This window comes from Stegostoma tigrinum, unplaced genomic scaffold, assembly GCF_030684315.1.
Source record: "Stegostoma tigrinum isolate sSteTig4 unplaced genomic scaffold, sSteTig4.hap1 scaffold_174, whole genome shotgun sequence".
In the NCBI taxonomy this organism is placed as follows: domain Eukaryota; kingdom Metazoa; phylum Chordata; class Chondrichthyes; order Orectolobiformes; family Stegostomatidae; genus Stegostoma; species Stegostoma tigrinum.
In genome coordinates, this window is record NW_026728115.1 from 11,479 (window position 1) to 28,282 (window position 16,804).

The following is a 16,804-nucleotide window of genomic DNA, read 5'->3' on the forward strand; positions in this document are numbered from 1 at the left end:
ACATGGTAGGCTATTGGAGAAAATACGGAGCCATGTGATTGAGGGAGATTGAGCAGTTTGGATTAGAAACTGGCTTTCGGTAAAAAGGCAACCAGTGGTGTTTGATGGAAAATATTCAGCCTGGAGTCCGGTTACTCGTGGTGTGCCTCAAGGATCTGTTTTTGGCCCACTGCTGTTTGTCATTTTTATAAATGACTCGGACGCAGGCATAGGTGGATGGGTTGGTAAGTTTGCAAATGACACTAAAGTCGGTGGAGTGGTGGACAATGTGGAAGAATGTCGCATGTTGCAGGGAGACTTGGATAAAGTGCAAAATTGGGCGGAAAGGTGGCAAATGGAGTTCAATGTGAGGTGATTCGCTTTGGGAGGAATAATAGGAAGGTACAATACTGGGCCAATGGAAAGATTCTTGGTAGTGCGGATGTGCAGAGGGACCTTGGCGTCCATGTACGTAGATCTCTGAAAGTTGCCACCCATGTTGATAGCGCTGTGAAGAAGGCATACGGTGTGTTAGACTTTATTGGTAGAGGGATTGAGTTCCAGAGCCGTGATGTCATGCTGCAACTGCACAAAACGCTCGTGCGACCTGTTCTGGTCGCTCCATTGCGGGACGAATTCGGAAGCATTGGAAAAGGAGCAGAGGAGATTTACCAGGATGTTGCCTGGTCTGGAGTGAAGGTCTTATGAGAGAAGGCTGAGCGACTCGAGTCTGTCCTCATTGGAGAGAAGAAGGCTAAGAGGGTCTTTAATAGAAACATACAAGACGATCAGAGAAAGATGAGTCAGGGTGGACGGTGAGAGTCTTTTTCCTAGGATGATGATGTTGGCTTGTACGAGGGGGCTCAGCTACAAATTGAGGGGTGATGGATTGAAGACAGATGTCAGAGGCAGGTTCTTTACCCAGAGAGTGGTAAGGGCATGGAATGCCCTGCCTGCCAATGCAGTTAACTCAGCCACATTCAGGGCATTTGAACAGTCCTTGGATAAGCATATAGATGATGATGGGATAGTGTGAGGGAACGGACTTAGATTAGTTCACAGGTTGGCGCAACATGGAGGGCCGAAGGACCTGTTCTGTTCTGTATTTTTCTATGTTCACAGATGACACGAAAATGAGTGAGAGAGTCAAGTCTGAAGAGGACAATGAAAATCTGCGGAAGGATGCAGAAAGTTTAAGTGAATGGACAAGGGCCTAGCAGATGGAGTCCAATGATGGTAGATGTGAGGGTATCCATTTTGGTAGCAATTATGGAAAAATGGAGTCTTGATTAAATGGTGAAAAATTGCAGCATGCTGCTCCGCAGAGTGAGCTGGGCAGCCTTGTGTCTGAATCAGGTAGTTTGCAGATGCGGCTGGTAATTGAGACAGCAAATGGAATAGTGTCCTTCATTGCGAGACTGATGCAGTTTAAAAATCGGGAGGGTATGCTACAGTTGTATAGGGTGCTGGTGAGGCTTGGTGTGGAGTAGTTTGTGCAGTTTTAGTCACCTCACTTGAGAAAGGATGTACTTGCACTGGAGGGGGTGCAAAGGAGGTTCACGAGGTTGATTCCAGAATTAAAAATGTTGCTGTACGGGGAGAGATTGAGTAGACTAGGATTGCAGTCCCTGGAATTTAGAAGAATGAGGGGTGATCTAATAGAAACTTTTAAAATTATGAAACAAATGGATCGGAAATTGTTTCCACTGATGGGCGAAATCCCAACTCGGGGGCACAGCCTCAAAATAAGTGTGAACAGATATAAAACTGAGTTGAGGATGAGCTTCTTCATCCAAAGGGTTGTGAATCTGTGGAATTCTCTGCCCACTGAAACAGTTGAGGTTCCCTTGTTGAATGTTTTGAAAGCCAAAACAGATAGATCTTTGAACAGGAAAGGAATTGAGGGTTATGGTGAATGGGAGGGTAAGTGGAGCTGAGTCCGCAAAAAAGATCAGCGGAACGAGCTGGAAGAGACAGATGGCCTACTCCTGTTTTATTTCTTATGTCCGTATGTCCTTACATTGCCATCCATGTCATTCCTCCTTCCCTGGAATAGGCCAGTTCTGAACTGAACAGTAGGTCTTTAAATAACTCCCACATATCAAATTTTGACTTGTTCAATAAAAGCTCCTCCCAATTAATACTGCTCAGCTCCTTCCTCACACTGATGTAATTTTCCCTCCCCCAATTTCGTCCCTTCCCACAAGGTCCTGATTATCCATGGCTGTCTTAAAGTGTAAGGAGATGCGATCGCCCATTTAAGAAGCTCCTGGTTCACTGTTTTTCCCAAGTGGGAATCAGCTACAGGCTTTCTTGTTCCACGATGGGGGAGGAAATGGCCGAGAGGTATTATTGCTGGACTGTTAATTCAGAGACTGAGATAACATTCTGGGGACCTGTGTTCAAATTCCAGCACAGCAGATGGTGGAATTTGAATTCAATATAAAAGAAAGTCATGAATTAAGAATATAATGATGACCATGAATTCATTGCCAAATGTCAGAAAAACTCAGCTGGTTCACTGATGTGCTTTAGGGAAGGAAACTGCCACCCTTACATGATCTGGCCTATATGTGACTGCAGACCCACAGCAATATGATTGACTTTGAACTGTCCCCTAGGCAATTAGGGATGGACAACAAACACTGCGTAGCCAGGGATGTCCTCCTCCCATTCACAAATAAATAAAATTGGATTCTACATCTTCCGATCCAAGATCGTTTCTTGCTCTCATACTAATTTCTTCGCTTACAGTCACTTTCCCTCCTGCCTGTCTTTTTGGAATGTCGTACAGCCCTGCGCACTTACCTCCAGTGTTGATCTCCTTGTAAACATGTCTTTGTAATAGCTATAAAATCATGCCCATCAACCTCGAAATGTGCTATTAATTTGTTGACTTTGTTCTGAACACAATGAGCACGCAAGCAAAGAGCCATGAATTTAGCTTTATCACTTGATTTCACCTCTTGACACTATTTACAGCTGTTTTCTGTTTGTACATGCTGCCTTTTCCAGTACCACGCTGAGTATTGTTATCCCGATAGTTCTTTCGTCTCAGTCCGTGTGTATTCCTGGGCGAATGTGCTCGTGTGGTCTCAGGAGTTGGGGAGGTCACGGCTCTGGGACAGCCGTTTCATCGCCCAATGCTGCAGTTAAGAAGAAAAGAAAATCTCTTGCTCTGAGCTCTGCAAACCTGGGCAATGTCAAAAGGGAAACAAGGTCAAAAGAAATTCAACAAGAATCTCAAAATTAACTGCTGAATTCATATCAACATTACGGGGATCGCCCAACTTAGTGGCCACAACATCCCACTTTCTATTCTTCACAAACAATCCAAAGGCTGAAGTATCCGTATCCCTCTTAACTTTTATGGTTTTTGAGCTAAATTCTTTTTTCTAACTTGTGCATATTTGTGGTGCTTTATGACTTCTTGCATTTAGCAATTGATAAACTCACTCTCTCACGAGTTCAGGAGAAGCCAGTTTTATGGAATCCTCAGTGTGGAAACAGGCCACTCAGTTCAACAAGCCCACAGCAACCCTCCAAAGAGCATTCCACCTAGACCCATCCCCATTCCCCTACTCTATCCCTGTCAGCCTGCATTTCCCATGGCTAATGTACCTAACCTACACATCCGTGGGCACTGTGGGTAATTCAGCATTGCCAATCCACCTAACCTGCACATCTCTGGACTGTGGGAGGAAACCAGAGCACCCAGCAGAAACCCACACAGACAACGGGAGAATGTGCAAACTCCACACAGACAGTCATCCGAGGCTGGAATGGAACTCAGGTCCCTGGTGCTGTGAGGTAGCGTTACTAACGACTGAGTCACCGTGTCACCCTGAGTTATCTTGACTCCTTCTGAAACATAGGAAGGTATCCACAACCCAAAGATCCTTTTTAATCAGCTTAATTCGTACCAACTGAGGTGGATCTAGTTGGGTGTGTAAAGAAGGGGAGTCTTTCACGAGGGAACTTAACAATTTGGGAGACTCAGTCACCGAGGGAGCCTGACCCGAAGACTGGTCAAAACAATAATGATTCGATATGAATTAGTTAGAATGCAGCTGTTAACAGTAATCCTCCATCCCTATGTGGGAGCGAGATTTAACATTCAAAATCAAAACTGAAACTCTTGAACAAGGTAGTTCAAAACAGCCAGTTCTCTGATTGAGGTTGTTGACTTGCTCGCCGAGCTGGCTTCTTCTCATTCAGACGTTTCGTCACCATGATCGGTGACATCATCGGTACAGCCTCCAATGAAACGATGTTATTCTACTCTGTCTGGAATTGACACTGTCCAGTCTGTTACCATGAGTACTGTCATTTCCGGTTTTGATCTGTATGGGTTTGTGTGTGGGGGTCCAATTGGATCTGTTTGTTGGTTGCATTATGGGTGGAGAATCACGCCTCTCAGAGGACACTGCGACAAGGTAACCGTAGTACCCAAGCCAAGCATAGACACGCACAGGAATTCCGAGAGGCATGGTTCTGCACCCATTCTCCAGCCTCACAAATTTGGTCTCTTCAGTCTGAATATGATCACTCAACCATATCCTTGATGACAAACAATAGAGTCTTACTTCCCAAAATCTACAAACAGGACTGTCCAGACAGATCCATTTGTTCTCATGATATCATCTTCTGCTGGAGGGATTCCGAAATGTCTGCATTCTTCCTCAACTGAGCATTCCTTGCATTCGTGGTTGACAGAGCTGTCAGCCATGTCCATTGTGCTGCAGGGTTCCCAAGCGGAATATGAGTTGCTGTTCCTGCAACTTTGGGGTGGCATCATTTGTGGCACTGCAGGAGGCCCATGTTCAGTTTGGTTATGACTTTTGAGGAACGGATGGTCCCTTTGAGATTGAAATTGGAGAAAGATTTCAGGATTTTTTCATGTTCATGTCTTTCTGTTATGCCCCTAGGGAAAAAGCAATGAAAGTGCCGTTCATGTTTTGCACGGCGAGCTGCTGAATACTAACCGGTCTCACACCATAACCATCACCTTGCCCTTGTGAAGGCAGATATGGATAAGGTTCTCAAAGCTGATTGAAGATTGAAACCACTCTCGTCCTGTGACGATGGTAAGTTTCCCTTCTTTAAGAAAAAATGCTTGCAGCTGAATGAGCATAATATAGAGCATAGTGGCTCTGGTTAACACCGCTGTCTCAATTCCACCCTTTGGTGACTTTCTGTGTGGAGTTTGCACATTCTCCATGTGCCTGCATGGGTTTTCTCTGGGTGCTCGAGTTTCCTCCCACAGTCAAAAGATGTGCAAGGTTGGTGGATTGGCCATGCAAAATTTCCCAAGGTGTTCAGTGACGTGTTGGTTAGGTGAGTTATAGGTGGATGGGTCTGTGTGGGATGCTGTGAGGGGCAGCGTGGACGTGTTGGGCTGACGGACCTGTTTCCACACTGTAAGGGTTCTCTGATTCATGATTCTATGATTTTACTGAGTGCAAAGGTACAATATTGACTCGTCATATTTGTCTCACCTCTTTACACATTGACAAGAAAGCTTTAATGTCAGTTTCGATGCATTTGCCACTTGTCTGCTGTCTCTCACAAGGCTGACTATATCTCCTTCTCTAATGCGCATCTCCTGTCCACTGACACTGAGAGGTGACACTTGCTTTTCATTTAGTACAATCAATAAAACAATAGCCTCCATATTACATCCAGCGGCTTCTCTTAACACTCACACATTGTTCTTTATTTCCTCCAGGTATTGACCACTCATCATTTCTAATTTCTCTCGCTCTCTCTCGCTCGCTCTCTCTCGCTCGCTCTCTCTCGCTCGCTCTCTCTCGCTCGCTCTCTCTCGCTCGCTCTCTCTCGCTCGCTCTCTCTCGCTCGCTCTCTCTCGCTCGCTCTCTCTCGCTCGCTCTCTCTCGCTCTCTCTCGCTCGCTCGCTCTCTCTCGCTCGCTCTCGCTCGCTCGCTCTCGCTCGCTCTCTCTCTCTCGCTCGCTCTCGCTCGCTCGCTCGCTCTCTCTCGCTCGCTCTCTCGCTCTTGCTCTCGTGGTCTTTATCTCAGAGGTTCACAGTCACACGATGTTGCACATGCATATTCTGTCCCTCATGCACAAACACACTACACACACACAAAAAAAAGTCGGGAACACAGTCTCTCACGAACACACTCTGTCACATTCTCACTCATTCATACTCCCTACTATCACACAGTCGTACACGGTCTTGCACACATACTGTGGCACACTTGCATGCACTGTCGCAGGATCTTTTGCCAATGCTCTTACTCTCAAGTACACACAGACTACCACAAATCTCTCCCTCACACACTTAGGTTTGCAAATTCACTTGCTGTCAAGCTCACTCACACTTACAGACACACTCACTCCCTCATGCATGCTGTAACACTCCCTTCTTGTGCTAACTCCCTTTCACACACTCTCAAGCACAGTCACTGGCACACACATTCTGTCGTGCGCACACACACACTTTCATGCACTGTCTTTGCACTCTTGAGCACAATCATATGCTCACCTCTCTCTTGCACACAGTCAATTTGATTTGAGTCAGAGATCATGGGAACTGCAGATGCTGGAGAATCCAAGATAATAAAATGTGAGGCTGGATGAACACAGCAGGCCAAGCAGCATCTCTGATGAAGGGTCTTGGCCCGAAACGTCAGCTTTTGTGCTCCTGAGATGCTGCTTGGCCTGCTGTGTTCATCCAGCCTCACATTTTATTATCTTGATTTGAGTCATCATTGTCACATGTGCCCAGGTACAGTGAAAAGTTTTCTTCTGCATGCAGGAAAGACAGGTGATATCAAACAAGGCGCATGAGTGAAACGGAACATAGTGACAGCTACAGAGAAGATGCACAGAGAGCAAGATCAAAATTAGATTTAAGCTTTTCAGTGTCCTATTCAGATGTCCAATAACAGCGGTGAAGAAGCTGTTCTTGAATCTTTTCACGCATGTATACAAACTTTTTTTACATCTTCCCTTCAGAAAAAGGGAGAAGAGAGTGTAATTGGCGGGTGAGAAGGGCCTTTGATTATGTCAGTTTCTTTCCCGAGGCAGCGGGAAGTAGAGGTGGAATCAACGAATGGAAGGCTGGTTTGCATGATGGACTATGCTGTGTTCATGACTCTGTAGTTTCTTGTGGTCTGAGGAAGAGCTGTTGCCAAACCATGCTGTGACATGCATCCAGATAGGATGCTTTCTCTGGTACATGAATGAAAGTTGACCTTGCGGACACTCCAAATTACCTTAGCCTGCTGGGGAAATAGAGACATTTGGTGTGCTTTTTTGCCCATTGCGACGATCTGGGTGGACCAGGAGAGATTGTTGGTGATCGACACTCTCAACTATCTCCACCTCAGCAACATCTCTCTCACTGTCTGATGCAGGCGCTCACACACTCACATTGTGTCACCTATTCTGTCTGTCTGTCTCTCCCTCTCTCCCTCATCGCCCATCTCTCTCTCACTCGCTCTCTCTCTCGCTCTCGCGCGCGCGCTCTCTCTCTCTGTCTCTGTCTCCCTCCCCCACCCCCCCAACCCCTCTGGCTTTGTCTCTCTCTCTCTCTCTTTTTCTCACATACCAACTCATTGCTCAGTATTCCATGGTATCTGAATTGTTGGAAGAATTAACTTAGACTGAGCGTGGATTTTCTCCCAAATTAGTTATGACAAAGCAGAACCAATTCTGCCTGGAAGAAGAAAGGCAGGAGCCATAATAATTATGGATTGTTTTGCGAGAGGAACCGTGCTGTGATATGCATCCAGATAGGATGCTTTCTGTGGTACATCAATGAAAGTTGCCCTTGTGGGCACACGGAATTGCCTTAGTCTCCTGGGAAGTAGAGACAACGGTGTGCTTTTTTGCTCATTGCGATGATGTGGACGGACCAGTGAACTAATCTAAGCCCATCCCCCTACACGATCCCATTATCATCCATATGCTTATCCAAGGACTATTGAAATGCCCCTAATGTGGCTGAGCTAACTGCATTGGCAGGCAGGGGGTTCCACATCCTTACCACTCTCGGAGTAAAGAACCTGCCTCTGACATCTATCTCAAATCTATTATCCCTCACTGTTGCTCATACAAGCTGACGTCATCATCCTCGGAAAAAGACCCACACTGTCCACCCTGCCTCATCCACTGATCATCTTGTATGTCTCTATTAAATCTCCTCTGAATCACCTTCTCTCCAATGAGTACACACCCAAGTCCCTCAGCCTTTCTTCAGAAGACCTTGGCTCCGGACCAGGCAACATTTCCTCTGCACCTTTTCCAATGCTTCCACATCCTTCCTGTAATGGGGCGACCAGACCTGTACGCAATATTCCAAATGAGACCGCACCAGCTGTTTGGACAGTTGCTCTGGATCTCAATCCCACTGCCAATAAAACCTAAAACACCGGAAGCCTTCTTCACAGCACTATCAACCTGGATGGCAATTTTCAGGGATCGACATAGATGGACACCCTCTGCACAGCAACACTGCCAAGAATCTTTCCATTGACCCAATATTCTGCCTTCCTATTATTCATCCCAAAGTGAATCACCTCACATTTATCCGCATTGAACTCCATCTGCCAGCTTTCCGCCCAATTCTGCAGTTCATCCAAGTCTACCTGTCACCTGCAACATTCTTCCACATTGTCCACCACTCCACCGACTTGAGTGTCATCTGCAAACTTACTTACCGATCTACCAATGCCTCCGTCCAAGTCATTTATAAAAATGACAAACAGCAGTGGTCCCAAAACAGATCCTTGAGACAAACCAGTAGTAACCAGACTCCAGGCTGAATATTTTCTATCAACCACCACTGGTTGCCTCCTTAGCCAAAGCCAGTTTCTAATCCAACCTGCTAAATCTCCCTCAATCCCATGTCTCCATGTTTTCTCCAATAGCCTACCATGTGGAACCTTATCGAAGGCTTCACTGAAGTCCATGTCCACCACGTCAACTGCCCGACCCTCATCCACGTGCTTGGTCACCTTCCAAAATTACTCAATGAGGCTTGTGAGACACGACCTGCCCTTGACAAATACATGTTGACTATCTCCCATCAAATTGGTGCTTGCTCGATGATTATAAATCCTCTCTCTTATAATCCTTTCCAGAACTTTTCCTGCAACAGACGGAAGGCTCACTGGGTTGAAAATGACCTGCGTCATCTCTCCTGCCCTCTTTGAACAAGGGCACAACATTTGCAACCCTCCAGCCTTCTGGTACTAAACCTGTAGACAATGAGGATTCAAAGATGAAGGCCAAAGGCTCCGCCACCACCTCCGTAGCCTCCCAGAGAATCTGAAAGTTTCGAAGGATGATGCGTTGTATCCGGAGGTTGGTGGGGTGGTACGTTAGGACGAGGGAGACTTTGTTTTGGTTGTTGTTGCGGGGTGGGGTGAGAGGGATTTGTTGCAGGAAATGCTGGAGACACGGTCGAGGGCGTTATCAACCACAGAGCGGGGCAAGTTGTGGTCCTTGAAAAATGAGGACATCTGAGATATACGGGAATAGAATACCTCATCCTGGGAGTGCAGATGCAGAGGCAAAGGAATGGGGAATAGGGGATGAAGTGTTGCGGGAATATGGTGGGAGGAGGTGTAATCTTGGTAGCTGTGGGAATTGGTGGAGTTGAAATGGATATTTGTTTCTCAGTGGTTGGAAATAGAGTGGTCCAGGAAGGAGAGAGAGGTATCAGAGATTGTCCAGGTTAACTTCAAGTTCGGGAGGAAGGTGTTGGTGAAGTGGATGAACTGTTAGAGCCCCTTGTGGGAACACGAGGCAGTGCCGGTACAGTCATCAATGTAACGGAGGAAGAGGTGGGGTTGAGGGCCAGTGTAGGTACGGAAGAGGGAGCGTTCCGTGTAACCTACAAAGAGGCAGGCATAGCTTGGGCCCATTTGGCTACCCTGGCCACCCCCTTTGTCTGTAGGAAGTGGGAGGAATTGAAAGAGAAACTGTTGAGGGTTGTTAAAGGACCGGAACTTGCCCCTCCTCAGTGGTCAAAAATGCCCTCGACCGTGTCACCCGCGTTTCCCACAACTCATCCCTCACACCCGCACCCCATAATAACTACCAAAACAGTGTCGTCCTCGCCCTCACGTACCACCCCACCGACATCCGGATTCAATGCGTCGTCCTCCGACCCTTCTGCCAGCTGCAATCCGACCCCACCACCAAAGACATTTTTCCCACCACCCTTAGGTGACCCCCTTATCCGCTCCACACTCCCCTCTAGCACTCCCTCCACCCAGCACTTTTCCCTGCATATCCATAAATGTTGTCATCACAATGTTTAAAATTCACTGGTCCCGATACCTCACCCCCATCCCAGGCCCCAGGAAGAATTTCCTCATCAAACAGATGTTTACCTGCACATCTGCTAATGTGGTAGACTGTATCCACTGTTGCCATTGTGGCCCCCTCTACATCGGGGAAACCAAACAGAGGTTTGGGGACCGCTTCACCTGTGCTCAGTTTGCACTAAAGAACTGCACCTCCCAGTCGCGAACTGTTTTGACTCTCCCTACCAATCCTCAGGTAACATGTCCATCCTGGGCCTCCTGCAGTGCCACAACGATGCCACCTGAAGGTTGCAGGAGCAGCACCTCATATTGCGCTTGGGAACCCTGCACTCCATGGTATCAATGTGGACTTCACAAGCTTCAAAATCACCCCTCGCCCTCCCGCATCCCAAAACCAGCCCACCTATCCCATCCTGCCACCTTAAACCCCACCCCCATTTCCTACCTCCTAACCTCTTCCCGCCCCGGAGACCTGTTCGTCCTCCCCGGACTGGCCTCTCCCCTCCCTCACCTCTGCTGGCTCCATCCCCACCTCTTTAACTTGTCTGTCTCCTCTCCACCTATCTTCTCCTCTATGCATCTTTGATCCGCCTCCCCCTCTCTCACTATTTATTTCAGAACTCTCTCCCCCTCCCCCTTTTCTGATGAAAGGCCTCGGCCCAACGTGTCAGCTTTTGTGCTCCTCAGATGCTGCTTGGCCTGCTGTGTTCATCCAGCTGCACACTTTGTTATCTTGACCAAGAGTGTTAGAGGCAAGTAAACATAGAACATAGAACATAGAACAGTACAGCACAGAACAGGCCCTTCAGCCCACAATGTTGTGCCGACCATTGATCCTCATGTATGCACCCTCAAATTTCTGTGACCATATACATGTCCAGCAGTCTCTTAAATGACCCCAATGACCTTGCTTCCACACCTGCTGCTGGCAACGCATTCCATGCTCTCACAACTCTCTGCGGAAAGAACCTGCCTCTGACATTCCCTCTATACTTTCCACCAACCAGCTTAAAACTATGACCCCTCGTGCTAGCCATTTCTGCCCTGGGAAATAGTCTCTGGCTATCAACTCTGTCTATGCCTCTCATTATGCGTTGATAAAGTCAATGTCAGTGCTGTGTTGTCATGATAATCAGGCAACGCAACAGGAATGTACAAAAGGTGACATCTCAGGTCAGACTCTGACTTGTAGTTTCGAGGCTTGTGTTCAGAATCTGTCTTAGAGTTTTAACCTTTATTTCAAAAGCAAGAATTTATAAGATACCACACTGACTGTAACTACAAGTTGTGTGTTTCTTCAACAAAATATCTGCAAACCAACAAACATCCTGGATGAAGACTTATTATCTGACACTCCACTCGCACCAGTTGTATGATGTTTTGATCTGTCTGCTTATGAATTGTGTGACTGTGTGTTTTCCTCCCTGACCGCACCTGATGAAGGGACTGCACTCCCAAAGCTTGTGTGATTTCAAATAAACCTGTCAGATGATAACCTGATGTCATGTGACTTCTGACTTTGTCTATCCTAGTCCAACACCAGCACCTCCACATTATAACTGTTTGGAACCAAGTCAGCGCAACAGGTACATATCGAACATTTGACTTCGGAAGAATGCCGAGTGCTGAAAAGTTCATTAATAACAAAGGATTTCTTCATTATGCCATCTATCGTAACATGCTGCGTCTCACAGTCACAATGAAAGGATGGCCACTTGAATTTAGCAGGGCCAAGAACAGTTATGGACATTTTTAGCATGGGAGGAGGCCATTCAACCTATTTTATCTGTCCCAGCTCTCTCCCAGCGCAACAAAATTAATCCTTCTCTCGAACTCATTCCACATATTTCACAGAATTGAAATATATAGGTACATACTTAAGAGATTTTAACATCAAGTGAGCAGTTCTCGCACTTCACCTTGTCACTAAAAATGGAAAACGTGACTTACAAGGAGTGGGTCTTTATTTTGTTCTGTTTTGATGATGAAGCAGATGCAAGTCCAAGTGCTGGAACTGGCGTCTTGAACTTAGCAACTGTTCAATGTGCATAAAATGAATTCTGTGCACATCCACTAAAAGCAGTTTTATGGAAGGAAAAGGCACCAAAGAAGATTTGGTGTATTGTGCTTGATGCTATTATACTCCAACCTGTGAAAACAGAACTCTACAACTGTGAGTGTTGAGTTCTGAGAGGGTGCTATCTTGTTTGAATGTACATTGCTAAGCCTAGGCCTATTTTCCCAACAGCAAAATTGGTAATCCAGCAAGAAATGGATATTTCTCACATTTGTTGGCTGTAAGTGTGTTTAAAGTTTGAGTACAGTTTCCTTATATACAGGTGCTTAACCTGCTTTTACAGTTGGAACATTTGTTGTGCCAATGAAAATTTTTTGAATGTTTTCGCCTCCAATTTTCCTCTTTATACATATTTGGTATTTTTTTCAGTGTCAGGACTATCTTCAAAATCTGAGATTGGGTTTTGAAAGACAGCAGTCTTTGTTTTGGAGAGATAATGGGAACTGCAGATGCTGGAGAATGCGAGATAACAACGTGTGGAGCTGGATGAAGACAGCAGGCCAAGCAGCATCTGAGGAGCACAAAAGCTGACGTTTCGGGCCGAGAATCTTCTTCAGAAAATGGGGAGGGGGTGCGGGTTCTGAAATAAATAGGGAGAGAGGGGGAGGCGGATGGAAGATGGATGGAGGAGAAGATAGGTGGAGAGGAGAGTATGGGTAGGGAGGCAGGGAGGGGATAGGTCAGTCTGGGGAGGCCGGACAGGTCAAGGGAGCGGGATGAGGGGAAATAGGGGTGCGGTATGAGGTGGGAGGGGCGATGGGTGAGAGGAAGAATAGGTTAGGGAGGCGGGGACGAGCTGGGCTGGTTTTGGGATGCAGTGGCAGGAAAGGAGATTTGGAAGCTTGTGAAATCCACACTGATAGCATTGGGCTGCAGGGTTCCCAAGCAGAATATGATTTGCTGTTCCTGCAACCTTGGGGTGGCGTCATTATGGCACTGCAGGAGGCCCAGGTTGGACATGTCCTCTCGGGAATGGGAGGGGGAGTTGAAATGGTTAGTGACTGGGAGGTGCAGTTGTTTCTTGCAAACTGAGCGTAGGTGTTCTGAAAAGCGGTCCCCAAGCCTCTGCATCGTTTCCCCAATGGAGAGGAAGCCACAACGGGGACAGCGGATGTTTTGGATATTTCTGAAGCATTGATTTTCATTCAGAGTTGGTTGGATTTTGCTGAAGCAATAGACGTAACTCACTATGACGTAGACAATGTCAGAGTTAATGTTTCGCGTCCTGTGACCCTTCCTCAGATCTCACTCTTCACTGATGCTGCCAGACCTGCTGAGCTTTTCCAGCAAGTTCTGCTTTTGTTGCTGATTTACAGTGCCCACAGTTCTTTTGTTTTTTACGACACAGAAAAAACTTGATCTCTGCAGGAAGCATGATGCTGCATTCTCCAACTTTGCTGCCTTTTTGAAATATAATATTGTCTTTTTAGGACAGAAGTGGCTTTTTTTGTTTGTTTTAACTTCGGCACATACTTTCTATGCAGGTGAAAAGTCTACACCTTTTCAGTTCACTGCAGTGCTGCATAATGAAGACTTGGAACAATTTTTTTTTATAAAGTAGAAAATCAGTGTGGTTCGTTTTCCAAAATGTGATTTGTAAGTGCAACACTTAACAGTGTGTTCATCAAACTATTGTTTCCTTTGATCTTTGTGTTGCAGAAATTTCTAGAATCATTTCATATATATTTTTCTTGATATATTTTAGCAGCTTTCCTGGAGCAAATCTGTTTTCCTTCGGATGAGACGACTTTCAGACATACTCCCTTTATTTAATTGCGGTAAAATGAGGAGGATTTTTATTCACTGAGACACACATGACTATATGTTGAAAGCATTGGAAAAAGCGTTCTGTTCGGACTGTCATGTTATCTGGTGTTTGTACCAGGCTTTCCGATGAAATGCAAGTGATTAAGGATGCTACTGATGCCACATGTTATTACAAGAAGAAATGAACATACAAGTAAGGATTTTATGCCACATTTATACATAGCATGGGCCATGCAGCATGGATGCAGTGACTGAGTGAAATGGGATGCAGTGACTGAGTGAAATGGGATGCAGTGACTGAGTGAAATGGGATGCAGTGACTGAGTGAAATGGGACGCAGTGACTGAGTGAAATGCTCACAGCGAATTGCCCCCTCCATCCTGACCCGCTCACAGCGACTTGCCCCTGCAGTCCTGACCTGCTCACAGCGACTTCTCTCTGCAGACCTGACCCACTCACAGCGACTCGCCCCTTCAGTCCTGTCCCAATCACAAGGACTTGCCCTCTCCGTCCTTACCCGCTCACAGTGACTTGCCCCTGCAGTCCTGACCCCCTCACAGTGACCTGCCCCCTCACTCCTGACCCGATCTACATTGAGGAAACCAAGCAGAGGCTTGGGGACCGCTTTGCAGAACACCTCCACTCGGTTCGCAACAAACAACTGCACTTCCCAGTCGCGAACCATTTTAACTCCCACTCCCATTCCTTAGACGACATGTCCATCATGGGCCTCCTGCAGTGCCACAATAATGCCACCCGAAGGTTGCAAGAACAGCAACTGATAATCCGCTTGGGGACCCTGCAACCCAATGGTATCCATGTGGACTTCACCAGCTTCAAAATCTCCCCTTCCCCAACTGCATCCCAAAACCAGCCCAGTTCTTCCCCTCCCCCGACTGCATCACAAAACCAGCCCAGCTGTTCCCTTCCCCCGACTGCATCCCAAAACCAGCCCAGCCTGTCTCCGCCTCCCTAACATGTTGTTCCTCTCACCCATCCCTTCCTCCCACCTCAAGCCACGCCTCATCCTGCCTCCTTGACCTGCCTGTCTTCCCTGGACTGACCTATGCCCTCCCTACCTCCTCACCTGTACTCTCCTCCCTACCTATCTTGTTTTCTCTCCATCTTCGGTCCGCATCCCCCCCCTCCCTATTTATTCCAGTTCCCTCTCCCATCCCCCTCTCTGATGAAGGGTCTAGGCCCAAAATGTCAGCTTTTGTGCTCCTGAGATGCTGCTTGGCCTGCTGTGTTCATCCAGCTCCACACTTTGTTATGTTGGATTCTCCAGCATCTGCAGTTCCCATTATCAGTGGCATTTTCCTCTTCATCAAAGTTTGTGCAAAAGCAACACGATATGGGGCGGCACGGTGGCTCAGCGGTTAGCACTGCAGCCTCACAGCACTGGGGACCCAGATTCAATTCCAGCCTCAGGCAACTGTCTGTGTGGAATTTGCACCTTGTCCCTGTGTCTGCATGGGTTTCCACCAGGTGCTCCGGCCTCCTCCCACAGTCCAAAGATGTGCACGCTAGGTGGATTGGCCATGCTAAATTGCCCGTAGTGTTCAGGGGCGTGGGTCTGGGTGGGATGCTCCAAGGTTTGGTGTGCACTTGTTGGGCCAAAGGGCCTGTATCCACACTGTAGGGAATCTAAACAAACCTGTTCCCACATCTCCATGTTATAACCCTGCTGATCACTGCACACAGAGATGTTTGAGAACAAAAGGATAACAATAATATTCAAACCTAGTGCTGGAGATGTATTTTAAATACACGGAGGCCAGTGTCGATCTCCAATTCAACTTTTATTTACAAATGAACTGTCTTCAACTTTAGCACTGCCTCATTCAGAGATAGTTGCCAGGGTGTCAGCATCTCTCATGCTCACACTTATCTGTCAGCCAGGGCTCCCTGATTTGGGCTGTTAATATGGAACAATCGGGCAACTCATATTCTGTGAGGTTCAACTGGCCGACCTGGTCACAAACCAGCGCGGTGTGTTCATCGAAAATCAAACGTACTAGAAAGATACCATTCCATACCAGTGTAAAGGAAGGCATGAGGCTAAACTGGGGAGGGAAGGGAACTGCTTATTGGGGGTGGCCCAGAGAGTAAAAGAAAATCGAATGGGAAGAAGACCATTTGAGACTGAGGGAGAGAGATGTAATTGCCTGAATGAGGCATTCCAATTGCGAAATGGATTTTTGTGTATACACCATGTTCAGTTTCCCCGATCTTCATCTGTACTCCTCTTTAAATCATTAGTATCTGAAATTTCTGTATCATTTCCAAATGTTCTGTCTCTAATGTTATGCTGTTGGAATTGGTTGAACTGCAGAGAGATTATTTATTTGCACAAATGTGTTCAGTGAAATGAGTTGCATGCTATATATGTATTATTCTTCCTGATTCTATTGTTTGCATACAAATTAAAGTTAGTTCCACTTTTGAACAACAAACTGCTTTTAGATGTCTGATGTATCTCATTTGCCTGCCACTTACTCTTGTTGATGAGTTGTGTTTCTGTTTGGTGAAGAAATATGAATGAGCTGGAGCACTAATGGCAATGCCCAATGTGGTGATCTTCCAACATTGCAGCTGGAAGGTGGGGCAGGAAGGGGGATGGGTTTCACAAGCACTATCACAGAAGGAAATGCAGAGACAGGTGATGTCTGTGGCAGCA

At 46.6% G+C, this 16,804-nt stretch overlaps 1 long non-coding RNA gene across 1 annotated transcript; it reads left to right on the forward strand.

The window, feature by feature from the left end:
• Positions 1-4,860: 4,860 nt before the first annotated feature.
• On the forward strand, positions 4,861-16,580 carry LOC132207837 (uncharacterized). The gene is made up of 2 exons (XR_009443891.1): positions 4,861-5,066; positions 12,727-16,580. It is a non-coding gene; the product is annotated as an uncharacterized LOC132207837 (long non-coding RNA).
• The last annotated feature ends 224 nt before the right edge of the window (positions 16,581-16,804 follow it).